This window comes from Protopterus annectens, chromosome 4.part0, assembly GCF_019279795.1.
Source record: "Protopterus annectens isolate FY-2018-M chromosome 4.part0, PAN1.0, whole genome shotgun sequence".
NCBI classification, from domain to species: domain Eukaryota; kingdom Metazoa; phylum Chordata; order Ceratodontiformes; family Protopteridae; genus Protopterus; species Protopterus annectens.
This window is the reverse complement of record NC_056733.1, coordinates 308,531,878-308,559,225: the sequence shown is the minus strand read 5'-3', so window position 1 is coordinate 308,559,225 and position 27,348 is coordinate 308,531,878. Positions and strand designations below refer to the sequence as shown.

Here is a 27,348-nt window from a genome sequence, read left to right as displayed (position 1 = left end):
ATTCATAATCTCAGTTTATGTCCCACAGCAGTTTTGTGATAGCAAGAAAGAGTGCAGTCAGGCAGCAGCTGCAGTACCTACTAAATAAAATATGACATTACGATAATGGGGGACCTGAATGCTCACATCGGGATGGATAAGCAGGACATGATGACTGAGTGGGTCAAGAGGAATAAAGGAGGAGAGGCCATTCTAGTCTTCTTTCTGGCAAATGACTAGATAGTAGCCAACACATGGTGCATCAAGAGGGACAGTCACTTGATTACATACAAGAATGGCCAATGTGCAACTCTGGTAGACTCTCTCATAATAAGGAATAGGCATTGGGGTAGAGTTAGGGACTGGAAAGTCCTATGCAGTTGGGCTGAAATAACTATCACTCTACTCAGTATCGTACAGATTGCTCAGAGGTGATCTGTGTCTCACCTACAAGGCAATATCAGACACTGCCCTACTAGAAGTGCTCCATATCCAAAAATCTAACTCCTCACGCATTACCCACTCAAAAGGCCTAAATCTAACATGCAACATCAACAAAACCTGCTGGAGAGACAGGTTTGTCTCCCAGAGGCTGCTCCGACTCTGGAATACACTTTGCATACATGTCAAATAGAGTACCTTGCTGACCCTCTTCAAGCACAACTTTGATGAGTGGATGGGAAACCACAAATTTGTCCTAGGGATTCCACCTTTTCCCCTCATTTTCAGGGGTGACAGGTGCTGACTGAGGTTTCTTTTTTGGAGATAAACTCTTGGCTAGGCTTGTAAGGGCCCCAGGGCCAATAGCGTAGCAACCTCCTATGACCCTATGATCAGAAGAACCACAGTAAAGCAGTCAGTCCACAGCATATATGACTGGTTGCCAAAAACTGCAGCAAGCAATGGTCAAAGAGGGCTCTATGGTCAACAGAGACTAGACTGACAACTAGAAAGCTGACTAAGGAGAAAACACAAGAGTTCATGGAATTAAGTGGGGCTCCTGCAACTCAGGAAGAAGAGGAAATACTTGGAGTAGAAGCAAAATAGATAAGTATTGAGAAAGAATGTGTGAGGAGCAGCTGTACCTGGTATGGAAATAAGGTACATAACAGAAACTGGTGGTAGAATGCAGAAATACAATATGCTATCAAATGAAAGTAGGTGTGCAAGAAAAAGTGGGAGGCAGGAAATATGGATCAGACTACAGGAATATTGGTTGGTTAACAAAGAGCCTAAATAAGAATACACAACAACAAAGAACAAAGCATTAGAAGTGCACTACCAGCTTCTGGAAAATTACTCGGTAGATGGTACAAACTATAAGGTTGCAAGGCAAGGACAGAAAGATAAAATAGTCAGACACTCTTCATTAGGGATGCCAGAAACCTGTTCACCAGTCCTCAGGACATAAAAGGGAGATAGAAAGAGTACCTATAGAAACGTCTGAATGAAGAAAACTCCAAAGAAACTGTACGCCACCAGACATGGCCTATGATGAAAGAGTATGAAGACCCCACGCTTGAGGAAGTAAGACTAACACTAAAGAAATTTATGAGGTCAAGGCAGATATGATGAAGATATTGGGAAAATTGGGGAAAAAATGGCTCCTAAGGGTAATTATGTGTGGAGAAAAAGTGTGTTCAGCAAAACTGGAGAATAAGCATTCTAGTGCCAGTGTACACGAACAAAGGGGGTGTCCACAACTGCAGGCAAGACAGAAGTATCTGTCTCTTATGACACTGCATGAAAGTGATCAAGAGGGTTAGAAAGATGAGAGGTGATCAGTTTGGATTCAGATTCGGATGCAAAAAAGACTTGGAGAAAGCATATCACAAGGTCCCAAGAAAGCTAATTAGGACAGTGCTGTGATGCGTCAAAGTTCCGGAAACACTGGTAGAAGTAGTACAGACTATGGGTGAAGACCCAATGAAAAAAGTAATGTTTAGACTCAGAGGAATTACCACTGGGAGTGAGTGTACATCAGTGTTCACCTCTGAGCCCCCTGCTGTACATAATGGTGATGGATTATATAAGCAAATCGGTTGATGGGTCCGATCAACAAAGCTGCTGTAGGCAGACTACGTGGCATTAAAAGCAGACTCTTACTTTAATTTTATCATTTGCTGACCATGTTAGCCCCCAGTAGGCTAGTAGCCTCTTTTCAGGGCAAACCAGGGGTGGTATTTATATCACTGTACTCTCACCAAGAACTTCAGCAAAAAATAGGAGAAGTGAATGCAAAACACAAGAGCTGTGAGATGAGATTCAGTAAAGACAAGACAGTTTCTGCAGCAGCAAATGGTGAAAAAGAGAAGAATCTGAAAACCGAGATAGAAGAAAAAAACAGTCAAACAGATTAAAAGCTTCATGTACTTGAGAGGGGTGGCTAAGAATGAGGGAAGTCTGAATGAGAAGGTCAAAGGTACAATAAAACAAGGGCTGTAGCTGAACAGCACAGTGTATGTGGGGTGATGTTTGACAAAAAAATACCAAAGAAGCTGAAAATTGAGGTGCATAAAACAGTGGTGTAACAAGCATATACATTTCATTTTCAGAATTAGGTTGAGAGACAAAACATACACCTACCCTCTTCCAAATTCTCCAGATTAATGAAGCCACTGATCTGCAGTAACATTAAAGAACATCAAAGCAACACATCAGGATCTTTATTTTAAAATACATTTTTCCCAGTAACTCATTTAAAGGGAAATTATACTAGGAAAGCCCTGTAGATGTCCCTACCTTCACCACCGCAGTATTCATCATATATGGAATTCCCTGCCATGGGAAGCCCGATGTCCAGTCAGTCTATCCTTCAAGGTACATTGAACATCACCCAAATGCTCCTCTCATAGTGTAGGGCATAAAGGTGATGTTCAGGCATACCATCCTCAGAACTTCTTTGCCGCCAGTCTTCATGGCTTCCACTACTCTGATGCTCTCTCTGGCCAAGCTCCACATGAGGAAATTCCAGTGGTTTCTGAAGTCAGTGTGGCTTCAACATCAGCATTTTCTAGACTTTATAGTTCCTCTTCTTCCTTGTCTCAAGAAGAAACTTCTCTGGTGGGTTCAGAAGTTATCTCTGAATTCAGGGCTCCCTTTTCACCCCCTTCTTCCCTCTCAGGATCTGTTCACAGATGCTTCAGATCTGGGATGGCGAGCAACTTTCGACTCCCTGAAGGTACAGGGAGTGTGGTTACCTTGTCAGCAGAAGAAGCACATCAACATCAAAGAGATGAGGGCTCTTCTGATGTCTCTTCAGGTCTTTCATCCTCTTTTCTCTCCCGGGCCTCTCAAGATATTCACAGACAATACCACAGTGATGTGGTATATCAACAAATGGGGGGAACAAGATCTTACCTTCTTTACAGGTTGGCACTTCTGGTATGGGATCTCGCTGTCAAGTATCAAGTGACTCTTCAGGCAGTTTATATCCCTTCAGATCAGAACATTGTGGCAGACAGTCTGAGCAGGTCCTTCACTCAATCCCACAAATGGATGCTTCACAGGGATGTGTTTCTAAACATTGTTCACCAGTGGGGTACTCCTCAAGTAGATCTCTTTGCCTCCCCTCTGAACAATTAACTTTCTCTGTTTTGTGCCAGATTCCCAGGTCCTCTGTTGTGGAAGGTGGACACCCTCTCATTTTCTTGGAAGGGGATGTTCCATCATGCATTCCCTCCCCTTCCTCTCATTCCAACAGTGACAGCACTGGTTCCCTCTACTTCTGCATCTAGCCAAGTGCAATGATCACAAGTTACCTCACAGGGTGGATTTACTCACACAACTCAAGGGATCCTTCACCCTTCCTCACCTGTCCACACTTCAGCTGACACTGTGGGTGATAGGGTTTTGATTCCTCATAGACACCTTTTTTTCTGAGGACGTGCTTCATGTCCTGCAGGAGGCCAGGAAACCTACTACTAGGAAATCCTACTTATCCAAATGGAAGAGGTTTTCTATTTGATGTTTCTCTCGTAACCTGGGCCCACTTACTGTGGATATTCCTTTGGTTCTTTCTTATTTGTGTGAGTTGCTCAGTGCTAGTTTGGCCTGCTCTTCTATTAAGGCCCACTTATCAGCTCTTTCTGCTTATCTGCCTTTAACTCCTCCTTTAGCTTCTAGATTTGAGGCTAAGCAATTTCTTAAAGGCATCCTTAATATTAGACCTCCCAGGAAGCCAGTTCCTCCTCTTTGGGATCTTAATTTTGTTCTGGGGAAACTGACTCAGGCTTCTTTTGAGCCTACTGTTTCAGCTTTCTTGCAACATTGTTCTTGGTAGACAGTTCTTTAGTTAGCTCTTACTTCTGCCAGGTGGGTGTCTGAGTTGCAAGCCCTTATGGCTTGTCCACCTTTTCTGATGTTCCATGAGGACAGGGTGTCCTTGCGTACTAATCCTCCTTTTATGCCTAAGATGGTCAATGAGTTGTCACTTAATCAGTCTATTAATTTGCCTACTTTTCCCCCCACTCTGCAATCTGACAGTGAGAGGGTCCTGCATACTTGGGACGTCCATAGACAGCTCCGACTTTATTTGTATAAGACTAAAGCTATTAGAAAAACGAATCAATTGTTTGTTTCCCTTCATCCTAGGTCTTTAGGATAAGCTGTTTCCAAGCAAACTATTTCTATTTGGATTTCAAAGGCTATTTTCTTTTTGTTAGACTTTTCATGGTGAGAACCTTCCTTATTCTACTAGGGCCATGGCTTCTTCTGGTGCTTTTTTCAAAGGTTCAGACACTAATTCTATTCTTGAAGCAGCTACCTGGACTTCTGTACATACTTTTATCAAACACTACAAGTTGGATGGGATCTGCAGAGCCAGAGCTGGTCTTGCTAATGCCATTCTTCATGGCTTCTTAGAGGGCTCTACTGCTGCTTCCTCCTCCCAAGTTTCTTCTTGAGCTTTGCACTGTCCTATATGTGATGAATACTGCAGCAGTGAATTTAAGGACATAGTGCAGTTGTGTAAAATCTTATGATAACAGTACATGTCCTTGCCTTCACCGATGCAGTATTCACTCCCTCCCTCCCTCCCTCCATCCCCTAGTCTTTCTCCTTCCTGGATGTGCAGGTTCTCTTTGGTTTTCCTTGGATATGTGTTCCTATTGGGGCAATCAGTTCTGAGGATGGTATGCTTGAATGCTACCTTTATGCCCTATGCTACTTGAAGAGCATTTGGGTGACATTAAACATACCTTAAAGCAACAGTAGGCTTTGGTAGACTGGCCGTACGTCAAGCTCCCACGTAGAGAATCCCATACATGATGAATAATTCAGCAGTGAAGGCAATGGAATCTACTTTTATGGTAAGATTTTACACAACTGTACTTTCATCAGTGCTGTATATGCCACAACATCTGCCTCTGAGGAAGGTACAACTTGTAGGGCCCTATACTTTAAACAGCATTGTACATGCCAGCATATGCCAGTCATACATGTCCTTTGTTACCCTTTAACTTAACAGCATAGCATAGCATACAGTGCGTCACATACAGTGCAAGTCACTGCATACCTTTCGATTATTGGAGGTGTGAATCAGAGGCACCTAATTATTCATATACAGAACCATGTATTCAGAATTAACAGAGACAAACAGGGCAAAATTGGGTTTTGCTTGCATCTTATTACAGAGCCTTGTATCTAAATTGATATATATATATCACTATCACTGTGGCAAACAAAATGGCTCACTTACTACACAGAAAGCAAAATCAAACTTCACATCAAAAAAGTGCTCTGTATCACAACATGCACGCTATAAAAACTGCTTTCTGTGTTAGCTTCTGACAACATTACAAGTCAAACAGGAACAATCAGCTGCTCCTTAAAGTACTACTACTTGTCTAAGTTGTTGAGTTTCCCAGATAGGAAAATGATAAAATATTTAAAGAAGAGCTTCTGATGCCGGAATGCACTCTTTCTTGCTATCACAACCCTGCTGTGGGACATATGCTGAGATTATGAATACTGCCCAGTGTTGCCTCTGGATTTTGACTGCTGTGAGTCTGTCACTAATTCTAATGACATCCCTCACGGTCTCCTGAAGAGTCTCTTTCACCATTTCTTGTCTAACCTCACCTTGAGTAGTAGATTCTGGATCCCAAACAAAAAGTACAGAAGTGTCCAAGCCCTGCGATGTGCTTGCTCTGAATTAACTTTTACGAAATTAAAGCTTCCAAGCAAAGCATCTTATAAGTTCCCCAGTTTGATGACTGCAGACTTTTGTTTTGTTTTAAAACAGCATTTGACGGTACATGCCTACTTGACATGGAACTCTCTAAATTTTGACTTGATCGAATCAACATTCCATATGATCACCTATGTTGTCAGTGCAGAATTCTGTTACTGTAAAGTAGTTGATAATTAATTTATCCTTAACCTATCTCCATTTTTACCTCACTTGTCTTTGATTTAAAATTAAAGTTATATTTCCTCAGTTTACCTCTGTATTTTATTCCACAGTACTGTCTGCCTGAAATTAATATACCTCCATGTGATGCAGTGTGTCTAATTTACTACAAATTGTTATTTGCTGCGCTATTGTTTCATATTGTAGCTAAGTGCTTACACTAAGCCTTCATCATGGAAAAACAGGGTCCATGTGAGTAACCTACTCACTGTCACTTGGGGGTGGGGGTGACACAGTGGTTAAGATCTTAACCTCACATATACAAAACACAAAGTTTAATTCTGACTTCTAGTTATTAAAACCAACCAAACAAAAAAATAATCCACCATATTACATCTGACTGGGGTTTTCTGCCTTCAGGAAAATCCTATGATTCTTTCTATTTGACACTGGCCTAATTACATTTCTAGTGTTTGCAGGGTAAAACACTGCCTGGTTATTATATTTATCTTCTTAGTCTATCTCATGGCATGCTTTACATTTTTGTACATTGCATTTGTTAACTGCATACCTTGTGTTTTTGTGGACTACATTTCTTAAACTCTTTTCACTGTCCATCTTCTCACCATATCCGCACCACTGCCAAGCACTACATTAAGTTGGTACTATCTCATTATGTCTTCTTTTTGTAGATCAAAGTTATTAACAGTGGCTACCAGACAGAGGTTTATCAGAACAGGCACAGAAAAAGACCTACTTTCTGAAAGCTAGAAGGGCTGCACAAATCAGCAGTGATTCACTGAGGAATACTGAATAATTGCAGGCTGTTTATTGTAATTATACCTTGATCTGTCTCAGCCAGAGAGTTGAAGAGCAATCAATAGAAGCTCATCATGAACGTTAATTGATCTGCCTTCCTCTTAAGGGCTGCGGGCCAGAACACTCCAACGAGATAAAGTAAAAACTTAAACAACAGCCAGCACCTTAGGTCATGCTGCTCTTGGCAAAATGCCTTTCCATGAACATTCATTGTATAGTAAGTTTTTTATTTATTTATTTTTTTTACGTTATTTAGGGAAAAAATTTCAGTTGCACCATCTAAGTGGGTGCACATGAAAAAAAGTTTTTTTTTTGTAACATTAAATGTACATTAAGAGTAAATGAAATTTATTGTAAGTATCTGCTTGCTGGCAAGGAAAATAAATTTTAAGCTACTTACCATTTATGTGTACTGGCCAGCAGCATCACATTGAGAGCTGACGATCCTTGGAACCAAACATGAGTGGATCATGACAACAAATTTCTGAATATGCTGACTTAAAACAAATCTGTTCTATTAACCAGTTTGCAGGCAGGCTACTTGACACTTCGAATATATCCAAAGGATGGTCAAATGACTCAAGAGTGGAGTAAAATCTTAAATTATAGCCTTTCTTTTCAAATAAGATGAACTTCATCGCCATATAAGGCAACTATTTTACATTAAATGATTCTTTCATTGAACTGTTAGTTTTGCAGGTGACAGAAACACAAATACAGTAAACTCTCAGTTAACTAGAACTCAAGCAAATGGCACTCTCAAGTAGGGTTGCCAGCTGTCCGTTTTTTGACCGGACTGTCCGGTTTTCTGACAAATTGTCCGGTTACCAATTTCATTAAAAACTGGACACGTGTAGTCTAGGTTTTGCACCACACTGCCACAGAGTGGCCCTGTTAATTCATGATTTTTGTTCAATTTTTTTTTTTTTAACTTGCAACTTTAAATTTATGGAGGACGTCACCACTCATCGCCAGTATACAGGGACATGTGTGTGACATCAGCTTTGCAATTAAGCAGACTGTCTATTGGATTTGATCGGTTGGTGATTTGAATTGTAGTTGAAGGGAATATAGCAGCAGCATCAGTGAGTAGAGCGCAGCTGTCCGTACAACTTAAGTTCTGCAAATCTGCAGAGTTCCCCAGTGCCCACCCTTGTTTGCAGGCAGGATGATGACAACATTTACCTTTTCTGACTCTGAGTCTGGCAGCTCAACTTCTTCCAGGTAAGCAAAAAAGAATTAAAAACAATGCAGTTGTATTTAAGTGGGCAGACTACCACTGTCGGAGAGTTGATAACTTTTTAATGATCTTGCAGAATCAGCAACCTGAACCTATTATTAACTGTTATTTTGCGTGGTCTGGCCTTCTCAGCATGGTTAATTCCGTTTTATTGTTCCAAGGATCCAGTCTCTCATAACTATTTTGTAGAGTCTGTTCTTACAAAAGTATTTCATGGAATAAGGCAGTTATATGGAGCAAAACTGAGCTTATTACACAGATTGTAAAGTTGTCATAATTTTACTAACTTGGGGCATTGCACTCTACAAAAGACATTAGTAATCTGGTTGACTTGTCACTATATAATCTGCTGTGATACTGTGAAGTAGGTGCACTATAGTATTGCCTAAAATATTTCTGCAGGTTGACATTTGTAGCGAATGGTTGGCAAATAGTTTGCATTTTTATTGTTTATTCATAATAATCTTAAACGCAAACTTTTTGAGTTGGTTAAATGCATTGAGCAAGTACTTTAAATGCAGTGGCTTGGTATGTGCACTCTAAATATGTGATTGTGACATTTAGTTACCTCTTTGCATGGAAGGCCTTTTTGTTTGACATTTGATGTGACACTGGGAAACCCTGTCCTACTGTGAACGTTTTTGTTAGGATGTTGTGCAGATATTGATAATTCTAGTCTGATTGCTGTGTTGTAAGAATATATAGTTCATTAAAACTGAGTGACGTCTTTTTGTAACTGATGCATCCAAGAGTCGTGCACCACATGGAAAAGTTGGATGTGATTGATTACACAATGTGAAAAAAAAAACTCCATCTGTGGTTGTCAGACTTGTTTCAGCTGTACCACAACAGAATCAGTGACTAATTCACTGTATTCGCATTTCACACGTATATGCACAACTCATCTAGCCAGAGTTAGATTCGATAGTCGAAGAAAGAAAAAGTGAATTGTTGTAAAGTGCTTATGAGTTGCCCCCTTTTTATTAGAGGGCAATCCTCTTTTATCATGTGTAGGGACTTCTAGCAGATACTGTGCTAAATTAGTAAAATTTATCTGTAGTATTTTATGTGATTCTTTAGTAATAAATATTTCTGCTTTATATCAACCTCTGAACACAACTTAATGTTACAACTTTTGCTGGACTGCTTAATGTGTGGCAAGGAAGAATAAATCTGCAGAAGATACTGTATTCCTTACATGGTTTGGGAAGGCAGCAGTTGTCACGGTGATGTCACAAAATGGGCGGAGCATGGATGGGAGAGGGGGTGGAAACAGGCGGAGTTATGGGTGATGCGAGGGGTGTAACCTTAGTCCGGTTTTAGCCACAAAGAAAGATGGCAACCCTACTCTCAAGCAATCAGCAAAAAATATCAAAGAAATACATTACAATTTTCATGTATTGCACCTTCTGTTTTCCTCCAGCAGAAACATGCCTTATGTTTTTAGAGTTTTAAAAAGGAAGATAGGAATAAATTCTCTCTCTCCTTAACCTGAGAACAAGTCAAATGAAACAAATAGTATAGGGTACAGTAATAGTTAGGACTATTTTTAATAGCAACTCTCAAGCAACCATAAACCACAGTTATCCAGCATCTACCGATCCCCATGGGTGCTGGTTAACTGAGAGTTTACTGTAATATACTTATTCTATAGACTTATAACATATGCATTCATTTTCTCTATTTCCTGTTAAAATGACTGCCATGAGCGACTATAGACTTGAAGGAAAAAAAGTCTTAAAACTATAATTTATTTCTGCAGTGATCATAGCCTTCTGTCAAAGCCAAATAAATGGGGTTGTCTTTCATAGCATGTGAAGACACTATTGTGCTCCATGGTTGCAAGGAATTTATTTAAAGCAAAGGCTAAACTGTCATTTCTTTATGACATGGTATTTTAACATGCTTAAATACTCTAATGGAAAAAATGATTCACTCAGTGCTTCACACATCAAAGTACAAATGCAATAATAAACTGACAGAAGTCCAACAAACCCTGCTTTGTCCTGTCTTTGTTTACCAGAAAATAGAAAACTCTCATCTGACCTTTGGAAAACTAACAGAAAAGCTAACTGAATAACCTGCATTCCCATCTTGAGCACTGAATCATGTATAGATCCCACAAGCCAGGAAGTATGTTAACAGGAGTGTAGAAAAAAAGCAGAGGCAGAAGGAAGCAGTATGTGGCCAAGAAAAGTTTTACCCAAAATAAAAATTACTGGAAGCAATATAAAAAAAAGTGTAAAGAAACACAAAAAGACAAACAATATAATCTTGTTTGTGTTACAAACAGGGTTAATGAGAAAACAAATCATTGATTCACATGTAGAATGCAAGAAATATCAATTTTTTAAATTGATGATGAGTACTATATTTACTTTTAATTCATCATTTGCAGGAATTCCTCTTGAAATAAAAGTACAGATGTTCATAGATGACTCTCTGTTTTTCCGTACAGCAGAGTAAAATGCCAGCTCATGGTGCACAATCAAAATGGCATACACTAAACTATGGGTGATGCATCGTAAACATACTTATGGGCCAAAGTAATCTGGCTTGGGGAAAAGACCAAGCACAATTTAAGTTGTTGTCTTTGGCTTCTCTCTGGGCAAAAATGGGCTAGATGGCATAAAAATGAAAGTTTTAAGTGGAGTATGAAGAGAAATGCTGAGGAACATAATGTATAAAAACATCCACAGCGGTATATTAGTACTAGTGTTACTCGACCTGGTGTCTAAAATCCAGAGGTCCAGGCTGAGTAAATAAATCCAGAAGCTTTACACACTTCACACTGGGAACATACATACATTCTAGGTAACCAGGAATTTCAAAATATTATTAAATTTTACACAAGATACGTGGATGATATCTTTATGATAAAAGATGGAAATAAGAATACAGCAAACACTTTAGTCCAGTGGTTAAATACTACATCAGCATTTCTGTATTTTACATATGTTTTTGAAGATCATTCTATATCTGATTTAGATGTTGAATTAAATAAAAACAGGGAACATAACAACTTGGAAGCTAAGATTTTTAGAAAATCTACTTATTCCAATACCTTCCTGCACTACAGAAGTGCACATCCTTTTCATCAGAAGCGTTCAGTAGTGAAGGGTCAATTAGTGCAAGCTGCAAGAATGACCACTGCTGAACAGGACTTCTTTGATGAATGTGTTAATTTAAAAAGGATGTTTCTAAGAAGGGCATACCCTGTTAAAGTGTTAGATGACTTAATAGAGGAAGTCAAATTTAAAAGAAGTACTGGAAAATACAACCCCATATTAAAACAGAATAGACAAACAATGCTGACAACAACATTGACAAAAATTTGGTTCTGTTATCAACTGAAGAACAAAACAAAGGGGTACATTTTAATTTAGCATGTATTCTGACCTTTTCTCTGGACATTAAGAATATTAAAAACATCATCAAAAATTGGAGTATATCTAAAGAAGATATGTTTTTGGCATCCAAAATGGGTGATACTCCTAATTTTGTTTTGAGAAGAGGGTTATATTTCTAGAACCTGTTAGAGAAGCAGAAAAAGATAGGTATGACCCAGTGTGACAACTGTCCCTATTGTAACATAATGGAGCAAGGAATTAGCATAACTATTACTGGTCTAAAAATAACTAGTAAATGTAAATTTAACTGCAATTCTAAGGCAGTGGTTTATGTGGCAAAATTTCAAGTCTGTCAGTCATTTTACATTGGGAAGACAGATCGTAGATTGAGAGACAGAGTGTATGAACACTTGTATAGCATAAATAAACACAAAGAGGAAAATGCTCTAGCAAGGCATACATCTGTTTTCCCAGACCATAAATTTAAGTTTAAGGTTATAGACCAGGTTAATAATGACCTCTAGGGGTGGGCCCTCATTCTCAATTATTAGAGAAATTAGAATTAATTTGGCAAATAAGACATAATGCCTACACATACCCTGGCCTTAATGACAAATGCTCTATTATGTGCTTATTGAAATAAAAAGTTAGGAGAGGTGAATTGCATATTTATGCATACGTATATGTGCATGTAAGCATACTGGTTCTCCTTACTTTCTACATACACACACACACACACACCTTTCTTATTATTATGCATTGTTATTTTGTATAAAGGTATGAATAATAAGTGGTCAGAGGGTAGAGTGTATATATGTGTATCTATATCTATATCTATATATATATATATATATATATATATATACCCAGAATCAAGACATTTCAGATGCCTAAAATGTAGAATATCTAGTCTTGCATATGTTTAGATTCACAAAGCTGCATATTTGTATACCTATATATATTTCTATATTTATATGTTTATATAACATACATTTATATGTTCATATATAAGTACACATTTAGTTTAAAAAGAATAAGTTTTCTGTGGAAAATATTTTTGTTGGCTGGTTGTAAAATGTTTTAAATAACATACGTAATTTAATATTTGCTTAATAGATTTGTAATTAAATTACTTTTTTTTACTTTAAATATGTAATGAGTAGGTCACCTGACCTTTTTAGAACTGTATTTAAATTCATAAATTTTAAATCTCATTTTATCTGAGGAAGTCCAGCGATTCAGTTGGATGAAAAGCGCTTTATAATAAAGAAGTGTGTTGCAGAGTTCGAATAGCTTGTTGGATTTTTATTCTACAGTTTGCTTTTGAGTTTTTGTCATTTAGGCTTATAAATGCCCTCAGGCAGATAGCCTAGTACCTACCTATGAACCTATAATTTATATTATTGTTTCACATGACCCAAGTATTACCTGGACAAAAGTCCAAGGATAGTCCTAGTGGAGGAATGGTAAGCATAGTTCTCACCTTCTTTGCTCAAAAATTCTGGACAAAGCCAAAAATAATGGGGACATAAGAGCTCTTGATTAGGGACAATTTGTAAATATCACTCTAATTCACTTGGAAAGTTAACAGAACAACAGGTTTTGTATCAACATGCATTTTCTGAAATGTAAGAAATAATAAACTCTAATGTGTGGTATTACTGACTGATGGTAAGCCTTATTGATTTACCACAAAATCAAAACATTTTTTGAAGGACAAAGCAAAATCATGGACATTAATAAGTATGGTGGTAAGGAACACCTCTGGATAAGAGATTTGGAGGTGTCCGTCCAGGTGCAGTACAGCCAAGGAGACTAGTACTGTCTGCTGAAACAGCCTTCTATACATTATTAAAGTGTGATATTTCATACAGATTCATTAAGGAAACAGTACTTATATATGCCTGTATATGCCAAATTTCCACTGTGGCAAATCTGGACTCAGGAATCATTGTAGTACCTAGAAGGGGGGTAAAGGAGGGGGATCTCACCACTTGAATACAACTGATGTAGCAGGCTTTCTCTATTGTCCAGGGCAATAGGATGGAAGACAATTGAGGCAGGGGACCTGGATTTCGGCTAAGGCGTGTGGTTAGGAATACAGGTTACTTCAAGACATGGAAATATGGTAAGGAAGTAGATAGACCAGTCCAGTCACAGAGTGGATAGTGATGGCATAAAAAAACAGAATCACCACAGGGATTGTTTGAGGGCATTAGTCACCATGATGATAGCTTGAGATATGTAGGACTAATATGCTACTCTCCAACATAACCATACAGTTTTAATGATTTAGGCAGATGTTCCAATCCCCAGTAGGATGGTTTTGTGTTTCAGGATGAGTACTGCAATTATTAACATGATTATTTGGTGGGGTGAGTATGCAAATCACCATAGCAGGTTACTAGCCTAATAGCCCTAGAGCCTTTTTTAGCCTGGCTATTCATGCTGCAATTTTCCCAACTATCAATGCCCATGGGCTACAATGGCTTTGGTAAATGCCTGTGACTTAGAGCATCTACAAACTGCCCCTCTCCATAAGGGACACAGGCGACATGCTAGAGGTGAATTTGCAATTTCACATCTATTGGTCCAAACTGCACTTATATAGGCTTAGGGAAGACCTCTGTTTCACATGAAAGGGGAGCCTGTTCAGAGGAGGAGTAATCTCTGAGACACGTACATATCTCTCCAACATGTTTTGTTTATGTCACAGATAAGGTTTAGAGCCTTAGATTATGTATTTATAGTGCTGTTTGTTTTGTGAATCTGTAGAAAATGCATTAAAGGTAAATTGGAGAATGCCTTGCAGGTTAGGGATAGATCGCCCCTCAGTAGTCTGTAGAAGAATGAGTACAGGGGAAGAGCTTTGAGATCGTCCATATAGGGCATATTATTTACACCCTGTATCCTTTTAATAATGGACCTCCGTGACTGCTCCAGTTGTTGCAAATGCCTGCTCAGGTACATGCCAAAGGCTGCACTCTACTCAATTATTGGTCTACAGTGGGACTGTGATCTCCTTAGATCTGGATGCCATACGATTACTTACAAGTTGCGCCACTTAGAAAGGATGGTTTGGTGGCATGAGTATTCCAATCATCAACAGGATTGTTTAGTGGGTTAAATACTCCGGTCAAAAACAGGATTGTTTGGTGGATGAGTACTCAAATCACCATCAGGATGGTTTGAGTGGAGTTGGATGATTACTCCAATCTCCACCAGGATAAATAAAAGGGAAGGCTTCACTTGTCAATCGGCTGTGTAGGGGAAGAAAGTTTGATGATACTAATTACTGCCACATCTGGAAGGAAGGAGGAAGACTAGTGACACCAAAAGATAAATGGTTAATTTGCAAGGGTGATGACTTTGATTACTGGTAGAAGTTTTTGGGGGTCCCACCACTGATTGGCTGATTTGGCTACATTGGTAGAGGTCAACAATGACATCTGATAACTTATAGACTGTGTCAGGGGGGAGGCACTATAATCACTAAGAGACAGTGGCTTTCTGATAGGAGCTGATGTTGCAGGGAACTATGACTAAAGGAGAAGGAAGGAGTTAACTGAGAAGTGAAGTAAGGCTCCACCTGCTGAGAAGATGGTCAGGTGGTTTCAAATGTGGAGAGGAGACGTGGGTCTTGGAAGAAGGCTTTGCTTGCTAAAAGGAGGAGGGAGAAGGGAAAATTACCAAGAAATAAACAGGATTGCTGGATCACTGTCTGGTCACCAATGTGAGGACAGCAAACATATCTGAACAGGTGAAGGACAGGCAAGACAGCAGCGAATGGCTATCACCACAAAAGCAGTTTGGGAGTTGAGTGGCTAAGTGTTTTTCCCAGAGGGACAGCAGAGTGGCTAAGCTATGTTGCTAATGTGGCAGTCACAGCTGAGTAAGTCTCTAAATATTACGAGGATCGGCATCATCTGGTCTTAGAGGAGGGTCACTATGTCAATTTTTTCAGCATATTCAGTCAAACTTTGTATCAAAGCTGATCAGGTCTGATCTAAACCTACTCACATTTATCTGTCATGTTCAAAAGAAATTTATGTATAGGTTCTTAGGCAAGTATAAGGCTAGTTGCCCTAGTGGGCCACTTTAAGCCTAGCCAATTTCCCTTTCAGAAGTGAGAATCAAACTCTGTACCTTATAGCTGTAAGGTAAAGATCTAAACTCTTATGCCAACCTCCAACTCCTTATTAATTAACAGGATAAAGAAATATGCACTGACCCAGATAGGATATAATAAGTTTGAGCTAGGATTTTTTCAGGCTGCGTCTGGAGCAACTAATAAAACAAGGGGTGTGCACAATCATAACAGAATTATTTAGATTTGATAAATAGGTAGTCTGACTGGGCAAATCAAATTTTCAGTAGAGTCTGAGAGGAAAATGGCTCTAAAATACAAGGTAGACTACAAATAAGCTATATAAAACATGGTGAAAAATGCAGTATGACAGTTACAAAACAGACATGGCATGCAGAAATCTTGCACAGTTGCTATTACTAAACTAGGAGCTAGAAGTCGATATAAGGAAAGAAAGAGCAGCAACTAGCAGGTGACAATGCACAAATGTGAACAGTTATGTAGCCAATAGATGAAAGCATACAAGATAAATGCAGGCAGTATAATAAAGCATTAGGCTAGAAGTAAAATATAAGAATTTATGACGACAAACCATTACCAAAAAGCAGAAAAATAGCAGATGGTCAACAAGTAATGAAATCAGTTGCTTGAGAGCTGCATTATGCCAGATGCTCAGGAGTGTAAGTAGCATATAATTAGGTAACTGCATAGAAGAACATGTCCATGGAACACGATCATAAATTATGACTTAAACTGATTAATAAGCTGAGATCTGTTTCAAGTGACCTGAACTTTTTAGGCACTAAGTGCCATATGGTAGCGATGTAAGAAGCAAACAGCACATCTTTCTTATCTGTCCTTGCCTCTGATAGGGTAATGTAAGTTCACTCTGGAAGACCTCTGTTCCCTGAAAAGGTTATACCATCTACGTATGAAATGGACAGTGAGAAAGAGAGACTATTATGGGAAGAGTATGAGTTTTAGTGTAAAAATAAGATGCAAAGATCTGAGTGCCCATGCATGGTTTAAATTAAACTTTGCTGATCTTTGGTAGATTACTTCAGGTTTGTGCAGAAGGTACAGATGTACTGAGGTTACAGAACAGTATCACATGACCGCTTTCAAATGAGAATGATACCAAGTGTTATGAATTCAGCTGTGGATGTCAGGAAGCAGGTAAGCCACTGCATGCAATCAAATGACTTGAAGGACCGTCATGTGACAAAGTCCACACGCGGTTTAAATTTTAGCTAACTGTGATACTGAATTCCTAGACATTTTGCAGTTCACCACATCTTTCATGGGCCTTTGTATTTTTTTTCTTTCCAAGGGTAAAATAGGTCTCTGAAATGTTCAGGAACAGCTTTGAGTCTTTCAGCCATGTCTCCAAAGTGTTAAAACATTTTTGCAAAGCAGCCTAAAACATCAGGCTGCTGTGCAAAGTAAAAAGGTGTGCTAACTTCTATATAATGCTTATGTTTTAGGTCCCTGCAGTGGTTCCAGACATTAACAATGACCAGAAACAGGCTCATACAGAGCCCCATGGATAAAGTGGTGCAGGTCTTATAACATATTACTTAGTGTTATGAAAAACTTTCTGGAGAGGAAGCAGCTGGAAAACTCTGCCAGTTCGGAAAGGCAAAACAGGAAGAAACAGAATGTTTAACTGCAAAATGCTTTTGTGAAGTCCAAGAAAAATTTGTGGCAACTAAGTTATGGTTGCTGAGCTAAGTCTGAATATACTCTATTATGGATTAGAGTACCACTTGAGTTATACATTATTCAAAAGCCATGCAGACATGCCATATAGAAGCCACAGTAGTTCAGGTTTGACACAAACTGTGCCTTTATTAAACTTTCCGTTGCTTTTACGAGACAGGATAGTATCACAAATAGTTAACTATTACAAATATCATTGCCCACTTTTATACAGGGAGACATTCCAAAGTTCCTTCCACTAAGACAGGCAGTACCTGTCCTGAAGCTAATACTGACAGGTTTCACTGTTGGCAATGCCAGGACACCACCAAACAGTGTCAAGAACTTCATCAGGCTCTTATTAATTGTGTGCCCTACTGTTTTGTCTTTTTTTTTTTAAACTTACGAAAATGACTTCTTAATTTGCTGACTGCCTGCAGGCAAAAGCTTCTCAACAGGAGTACAGAACAAGCAGGCAGTGGATTTACAAGAGAAAGCACAAGGAGGAACAAGTGCTGAAAATGTCCCCTAAGGATATTCACACTACGGAGGTGGAATCAGTAATGTGAAGTCATGAAAAGGATGGGAGACAATTCTGACAGGAGACAACAGCAAGCTGCAACAATGAAAACAGAAAACACACATGACCTCTCCAAAGGATCCACGGTACAATCACTGTCACAACTAACATATGAAAGGGACTTTGCTGCCCAGCTCAGAATTCATGTTAGAACCTAGTATCCAGATCTACAATGGAGTGTTCTGATGGTTTTATTTCTTTGACCTGTGGCTCGATTAACCTGCCGATTGACAAAAATGATATAGACTCTAAGTGTTTGTTCTTCCAAGTACATCCCAGAGAAGAATATTTCTATCTGCAGATAATAGAAAAATCTAATAATAAGGCAACTGAGTCTTATGACCATTTACCCCTTTACAATACTCAGGCTCAGATTAAGGCTCCTCTATCAAGAGGTCCATGTCCATAAAGTAAGGGTGAATTTATGAATACCTATCCAATTATCTAGTTCCCATTTGAAGGAAATTATGTAACTTGCAGTGGTAGTCTCTTCCAGAGGCGAGGAAGGAACTGTGTAAAGAACCAATTTCTCCACCTTGTTTTGTTTATCTGTTGGTGAAGATTTAAATCCTTAGTTCAGGAAACTGTGGGACTATTTGTTTTATGGAAGACAACTAGGTCCCTAATGGTTTCAGAGTTAAGGCATGGGTCTCCTCTCAGGAGTCTTTAAGATACTAATCTTTTCTGATAGTTTAGGGTTTTCAGTTAGGAACCTCTAGGGTCTTTCTAGATGTTTGATATCTCTACTAAGGAACATCCCAAAATAGGCCTTGTATTCAATGAGTGGCATAATCAATGCTGAATCCAGGAAACAAGGACTTCTTCAGACCTGGATGATAGTCCTTTGGCAATCAGTTGCTCTAAGCAGTAGGAATTTCTGATTGCTGCCATTTCATGATGATCAAAGAAGAGACAAATGTCAACCCACATCCCAAAGCATCTTACAATATTCTCATTTTGTCAGTGTTATATGTTTTAGGGACAGGTAGTCTATTCAATGTGACAAAAGTACATTTTTGTAACATTTAATTTAAGCAGATACTTGTACACCAGGTATACACAAGTATATGCTCTTGCTGAAGGTCTTGGGTGCCAGAGGATGACTTGATAATGACACCCAGTTTACCATTCTCTACAAAAATTGGTTAGAAACAGGTCTTGGTTCATGATTTGGATATCAGAAAAGTAAATGCCAAACAAATAGTGTCCCAGCACAGAGCCCAGCAGAACACAACTGGTCACCTAGATTCTCTCTGATGATGCACCTTATACTCACACCTTGTGAACTTTATCCTTCTGCCAATTTACTATCCATCTTACCACATAAGAGTCTACTTGCAAAGCTCTAAGCGTACTAGCTATGGCAGCATCGTGGTTGGTGCTAAATATGTTGGCCAAGATCAAGGCATGTGGTGTGAACATCATGGCTACTGTCAACAGACTGAGATATTCTTTCAAAAAGTTGAACAGATTCATTAAACAGGACCTACCTTTGATAAAGCCAAACTTCTGTAGGTCTAGCCTGATAAAATTTATAATGTCACAGTTTATCAGGTTAATTATAATCTGTTCCATAGAATTGTGATAAGGCCCTTCAGGCTGATGGGCCTATAGTTACTTGGGTCAGTAGTGAGGCCAACCTTGTGGAGCAGTATCACTACTGCCGTTCACCAAACCTCAGAGACAAAGCCAGTTGCTAAACATGGGTTAAATGGTTTAAAGGAGTGGTTCTGTCAGGGCTTGTTTAGTACTCTCTGTTAAAAAGCCAGGTATAGTATGAAGTCCCATGAAAGAAGCATTTTATTCTTAGACAACACCTTTAGATTATGTTCTTTAGTGATGCTGGGGTCTTTTGAGAACTTCAGGGGTAAGAAGGACTTTGGATTGTTAACTCTGGGATGTTTACATTGTATTTGCTTGTAAGTATGTTAGCGATGTCACTGGGTTTGAGTATGTGCTGCCGCTCTGAATAAGATCAGAGCAATGCTGGGTGTTATTTCTTAATTTCCTAATGTAGTTAAAGAATGATTGCTGGTTGTCTTTAGCTTCAGATGCTAACCTAAGTTCAAGGGCTGCTTTATTAGTCCTAATAGTAGTTTTCAATTTTTAATGAATTTGCTGATGTTATCCCTGATTAGAAGTTTTTTCAATATACTAAATTATTTGGAGTTTTTTATTTCTTTCATCGTAGAGTTTATTTATATTGGTGGACCACCCATGTGGTTAGCTTTTAAATGTCCCATTACATTTCAAGCAGGTAGGGACTACACAGCAATTTGGAGTCTGCAACCTAGTTTTGTGTATTATTTCTTGCAACTCCTTGCATTCTGAAGAGCAGCACAAATGCATTCTTTTGGAACAGGTTCTATGCAGGATTTCAAATTATCATGGCTTGTTTAGGCCAAACATTATCCAGGGAGCTGAAACATGCTTGTATCTATAGCATTTAAATAGCACAATTAGGTAATTACATATTTTAAAAGAGTACAATAAAAATGAACTGCAACATCTGCTTAACATACACCATCAATTAAATGCCATCTAACACTACAGAAAAGCTACAGGCAAAGACAGTAACAGTGTAATGTTCTCAACTTAAGGTACCTGTCACCTTGCCTGCATCTTGAAAGAGCCCCAGTCAATAAAGAATAAGCATATACTCTCATAGTGACCACACTGAAATGCCATTTGCTCATGTGTTTATTGAAGTGGAGCACAGAACCCAGTCAATAATGCTCTTTGTATAAAAGACAGGATCAGTCTTACGTAACAGAAAGTGAGACCACTTCATGTTAATAAGCTTGGGGGAGTGTGAACCTCAGTTAATGGTCCTGCCACATTTAATCTTCCCAGAGTTAATTCATTATGTAGGTGGGGGTTAATTTACCCCAGCAAAAATAATTTAAATAAAATCTCAGAACATGTATGTAAATGTTTCAAGCACTCAAGAAGATACAAATATGCTGCAAGCTTCCACAGTGTTGTATGTGCAAGTTTGCTTCAACACACACACACACACACACACATATATATATATATATATATATATACATACACACATATAAGTATATACACAGACTACACACCAACTAGCTAGTTTGCTAACCTGCACTGATAAGCTGACATTTGTACTTATTATAAAGTTGGGAATCTTGGACAGCTCCCCCTGTGCAGGTAGGCAATCCTTGGGTATGAAAAACTGTGCAATCCAAATCCCTTGGGATGACGTTGCATAACTAGGCTATTCTTTATTTATAGGTCAGATTGATCTTAAACTTTCAGTATAGAATTGCAAATCAATAACATTATTCAGTTCAGTTCTACTATACATTACATTAACAAAGTATTTACATGCATTTTTTTACTCCCTGCCTATGACCATCAGGTGTTATCAGGGCTTCTCTTCATCCACCAGGTTTACCAAGCTTGCCTTGTTTCCATCAGCCAACCTCACCCCATGTTTGGGGCCAGTGAGAAGACTGAGGCTTCATGGGACAGCATCATACTGCAGTTTTATGGAGATTTTCTCTTAAAGGTTATTCTCCCATCCAAGTATGCACTCGTTTGACTCAAGGGTGTGGCATGCGAGAGGCTTACAGTCTTGTCTACTCCTTCAAGTGAGACTCAGCTAAAGCCACACTCCTCTTACAGGCTGCACTTTCTGCACAACCCCAGCTACAACTAAGGATCAGCCACAGAGATGTGCCCAAGGTGCAATCCCACCTACCAACCAAAGAGTACACAGCACTCATCCCCCTGCCTGCTCCATCAAGTGCCTGAGCCATTAGTCATACTCTGGCCACCTGGTACATAGTTAGGGCTTTAACCCTCTATGCTACTAGTGAGGCTACCTATATTTTTTCTTTCTTCTCTCTATGATTTGTGGCTGAAAAGTCTACCTAGCTAGGCAGGCTGTCTGGTTATCAAATAAATACACAGACACATATATGTACATGAACATGTGCAGTTGCACTGATAGAAGGCTGTTACATCTTTTTAGTCCATTTATATACTGCAACACAATGGCTATGTGGCATGATCTCTATCTCACAGCTTCAAGTCACTGTGCTGTCTTTTGTATGCTCCATTTGTCTGTGTGGGTTTTCTCTGGGTACTCTGTTTTCCACCCAGCTCTCCAAAACAAGCTAGTTGACGGTCAACATTAGAAACTGTTATACATACTGCATGTATACTAGTCCTATTCAACTAAGTTAGGGATGAAAAGCCTTGAGAAAAGACTAGTTATTTATCTGGTTAACTAATAAGTAAACACAGATATAAAGCTACAAAATCCCATACTTAACCCAGGTCCTGTTTTCTGATCAATAGACTATGCTTATATATATATATATATATATATATACTATATGTGATGTTATCAGTGAAACCACAATGTATTTTGGAAAACAGCATAAGGCACACAACATTCTGATACTGAAATGAATGTGTTATGATGCAGATATCCTCAACAGTCAAGTCTCTTGCCAAAGACAGACTACTAGCCTAGTGAGACTAACCTGTTGAACAAAGGCTAAATAAAATTAAAATAAACAAGCAAGCTCTGCCCTTAACCACTTTCATTTTCTTTATTCTGTCCACAGTAGAGGGGTAATAGTGAGATTATAAGTGCTTCGTGACAAGTCCTCCAACAAAGCAAATGAAACAGTTAAATAATTCCTACACTAACTTATCAATTTTCGAGATTTCTTGCTTCAGTTTTACATTCCCAGAAATGCCTCTGCTTGACAGGATAGTGCCTGAAACATAAACAAAAACAATGCCGTCGGATCTGGCTACAAAAAATAACCAGTTACGTCACAGCTGAAAATGAACATCTGGTGAGTAGTTTTCCAGGATATGTGGAAGGAAAGTTATTATCTGCTGTCCCGTGACTTTCCCACAGACATTCTTTTATCCCCCCATGCAATGTGGCAATGCCTGAAAATCTGCTGACTCCGTCAGTTGCTCTTGGTATAGAATCATTTTGGCGTGCTGCTCCCAGTGTTCCTATATTTTTCTCAGTAGATGGGATCATTCATTCCTCAGGATGCTTACACTACAATAACTGAAAAAACAGTGGCAGAGAGAAACAGAGAGTTTAAGATATCAGTCTTTCTTAGTAGTTTTTTTTAAATCTTTTTTCATTAGTAAAGTCTCACTGTGATTTTTTCCCCTCATTTTTTGACATCACAGGGACATCAGACTTCAGATACTGCTACTATGGACATTGGGATGTACTTTGCAACAACAGAACTTGTGGACTGCATTTGTTCTCAGTCTCACCTTCTTGCATTCCACTGTAGTATCCAGAGTACATATATGCCTGTGAAAAGGGAAGTGTGTTGAGCAATGCTCTTAATCAGAAACACCTGTGCAATATACTCTTGCAATCAACCAGTCATAAGATCTGCTAGTCAGCTGTGGAGGAGAAACAAAAGGGGGTGGGAAACATTAGATATCTTAACAAGTCTTGCAGTTGAATGTGTAGCTACATGAATCTGGGAAGTTTTAATAGTGAAATGTATCCTTCAGAGAACTCCCCCAATCGCATAATCTATATGGTAGGTACAACTCTGGCTGCTTATTTCTATTAGAAAACGTCTGATGTGATTAGAGGTATTAAGTTATAATCACATGACACAATCAACAGCAGTAATACTGATCTGTTGTAACAAGCACTGTGCAATTTACAGCATTTTATATTTTTGCCAGAATGTATACATTTCTCTGTTTAACACATTTTGCCGTTTTTGGAACTGCCACTTTTAGTTAAGAGTATTAAACTATTTGTACAAAATATTCCAAATAATTCCCTTTCTGTATTTCGAGGCCTTTTTTTCCACAAATTTCAGTACATAGCTCACAACAGTCACATCTGCCATAAGAGAATAATTTAAGAAAGTGTTAGGAAAACCACAGGTGTTAGCATAAGAAAGAAAAACTGCATCCTTCTCTTTGCAGATCACATTTCTCTAGGAGGCCTGAGAGGTCTATGCCAATGTCATTTAATTTTCAGGAATGCGTATGTTCACACCACATAAAACAAAGGCTCTTCTACCTAACTGAAGGGCCATAAAATACCTCGTAACAATTTTCACTTTTTCAATTTTCTTTAGGGTAGGGGTTCAAGTGGTTTAGTTGAGTGGTAAACTACTTCATATATTTTAAATATACTTCCAATCTTATAAACATAACTACAGAGATTTAGATTTTGAAGAAGGATGACTGTGCAATGCCACCTTAGCTATTTTAAATCACTTTTGTCAGTTTTTCTTTGGCTGCACCATAATGGGTCACACTAGGTTTTCCCTGACTAATCCATAAAGGTTAAGAATTCTGTTCCATGGTATTTATACAGTGAGACATTGCCCCATATGTTTGATGGAGGTCAGTCTATATCTGAAGATTTAACACATTACAGAAAGCAGAAAATTCCTTCAGTGGCAAACTGAATCATCGCCGTTTCAGATAGCACAAAAGCATTTTCAAACACAACAGCAACACTACAGGATCTACACAATATTCAAGTAAAAGGGCACTCGAGAAGTCAAAATGCCTTTAAAAACAAGCTTCAGGAGTACATAAACTAAGCAGTCTTGCCATAAAAGTTTCAGAGATGTTGGCTGGTTAAAAGAGCCCTTAATGTGACTGCAACTGTAAATATTAGTTGATTCTTTCATTGATATAAAAGAAATGATGTAGATGCCACTTACAAAATGAATTTATGCTATCTTTTTCAAGTGACTCACTTATGAACAGTGAATTAAGATTCTCAGCTGCACCCTGAAATAAGACTTGCAATGAGTTACTTGGAATGAATGCTGCTATTTTGTAATGCCCCCAGCCATGGCTATAGCTCAAAAAAAAAAAAAAAAAAAAAAAAAAACATTCTTGGGCCTCTCTGTTCCCCCAGTTAAACAAATACACAAAAATATACTATGTGCATCATTCATCGAGTACTGCAGCAGAAGTGCTAACTGTATTCATATTATCAAAGCTAAAAATAACAACTAGAAACTGAAGTGAAGTCTCCTAATATTGTAATCAGCTGACAGCTGGAATAATCCTGGATGACAAGATAATATACCCAGTAGATCTAATGTTGGAAAATGTCAAAACCATACATTGTCTTAAGATTTACCTTCTTGGAATCCAACAAAGTGCTTAGTGTTTAGGAAGGGTTAACTAACAATGAATACATTTTCCAGACTCTTAACAGCAAGCCAAGGAAAGAGGAAACATTAATCAATCCCGCCTTTATTTTATTTAGCTAGCAGAGCAGTTCATCTGAACTCTCTTTCTATCCTTCCTAGGGTTAAAGAGCAGCTGTAAGTCTTTTTGCTTGCATGCTACACTCCCATAATACACCTGGGCAGTCTAATGATCTGAGATGTATGTTCTCACATAGTAAATGTTCACTTCTAGATTTGTCTTTTAAGCTTGGTGTGGCACTACGTAAGCAAGGAAACACACTGATAAAACCAAGTAACACTTATTAAAGAAGTGAAGTCAACAATATGATAAGTTTAGTACATTATATCTAATGTTAAGTGCAAGGTTTCACCATTCATTATCAATAGCCATTAATAAGTTGTTGGTAATACTATGGGAAATGCACAGCAAGGCTAATGAGAAGGCAAAACGTTAATTCTAAAGAACAACTTCAAACAAGAAAACTGAGCAGCTCAAAAGCAAAGAGTATGGAACTGTATTTATCATCCAGATCTACAGAAAAAAGTAGCTAGTTATTGCAGACCCAAGTACTTCAAAGCCCCAGATTCAGGACTAATCTTAAAAAAACTGAGTAAGAAACAAAAGTGTGATTATTGGCCTAATCACTTATTTGATAACTGGCTAAGAACCCTTTTTCATTTGACAACTGGCTAAAATTTCAACCCAATACAGGCTGATGAGCAAAAATACAACACGGTACTGTTAAAATTACAGTGATATTAAGATTAAGACTTGGTGTTTATACATATATATATGTATATATATATATATATATATATATATATATATATATATATATATATATATATAGATGGATCTAGGACTATTGAACGAAAGTTCAATAGTCCGAATCCACAATCACCGAACGCACTTTAATGAAAGCGCTTTTGTTAAAGTGTGTTAAAAAAAACAATAAATCTACTTTTATGTAGGGGGCAAGCCCCCCTTGCACCCCCACCCCCCCTACTTTAATATTCTCACTCCGAGATTGCACTACAGTGAAGAAAAGGGAATATTCCCTTATCTGCACAGTAGCACGATCTCCGCAACAGTCATTCCCCTACGACTCCCTCTAGCTGCAGGCATGCTTCCGCAAAAGTGCTTTTTCGGTAGAAAGCACTTTCGTGGAAGTATGCCCAGCTGTTTGTGCTTTGGTGAAAAGTTCCTTCAGTAATCAGTACAGATCCCATATATATATATATATATATATATATATATATATATATATATGTATATATATATATATATATATATATATATATATATACACACACACACACACACACACACACATGGTGAGTAATTAATAACAGTCAGACTGAAAATAATAGCTTTAATCCTTATATAGATTTTACAACCATTTACAGCAGAATGCTATAAAGCTGAAAATGACCGTTCGGTAAAGGTAGAATCAGGTCCAAGACAATTAAAAGTAAAGTGCAATGAACTGTATTGAAAAAAATCTGCATTACTTGTGGTAAGGCTTATACTATATAATTCTGACTCTGTTAACAGTTATACTTTCATATACAGCTTCTGTAGTACTTAAGTAGATCTGCAAACCTGTAGCGGAATGAGAGTTTACCTCTGCAGTGCACTACAGTATCCAAAAGACAGGTGAAGTAGAGGAAAAAGGAAATTACTCAACATAGCATAGGTAGTGTCACACATACAAAGCCCCTTTCTGTACGGCAAATTTTAAGTTTAACCAGGAATGTGGACCTTCTCTAACTTGAACAGACAAGGCTTTCCAAGTATAGAATGGATGGAGAGCTAGGAAGATGGCTCTGTCAAACAGACATGTTTAGCCTGCCACAAGCTGTTTCTGACCTCAGGAGAGGAAGTTGCTGGAACATTTTTTGTAGTATATTCTAAGTAGCTTCAGATGGGAGGGTTGTGAGGGAACCAAAGAACAAAAAGAGAGAGACTAGCTATGGAAAAAAATGCACACATGAGCCAGCACATCTAATAAGAAGGCAGTAAAAGCTAAGAATGGAGGAAAATTGAGTC

At 38.4% G+C, this 27,348-nt stretch overlaps 1 protein-coding gene across 3 annotated transcripts in view; it reads right to left on the bottom strand.

Annotated features, from left to right (window-relative positions):
• Positions 1-27,348, bottom strand: part of TTC28 (tetratricopeptide repeat domain 28) — a 1,879,863-nt gene that overhangs the window by 1,812,757 nt on the left and 39,758 nt on the right. The gene's annotated exons all lie outside the window — the stretch shown is intronic.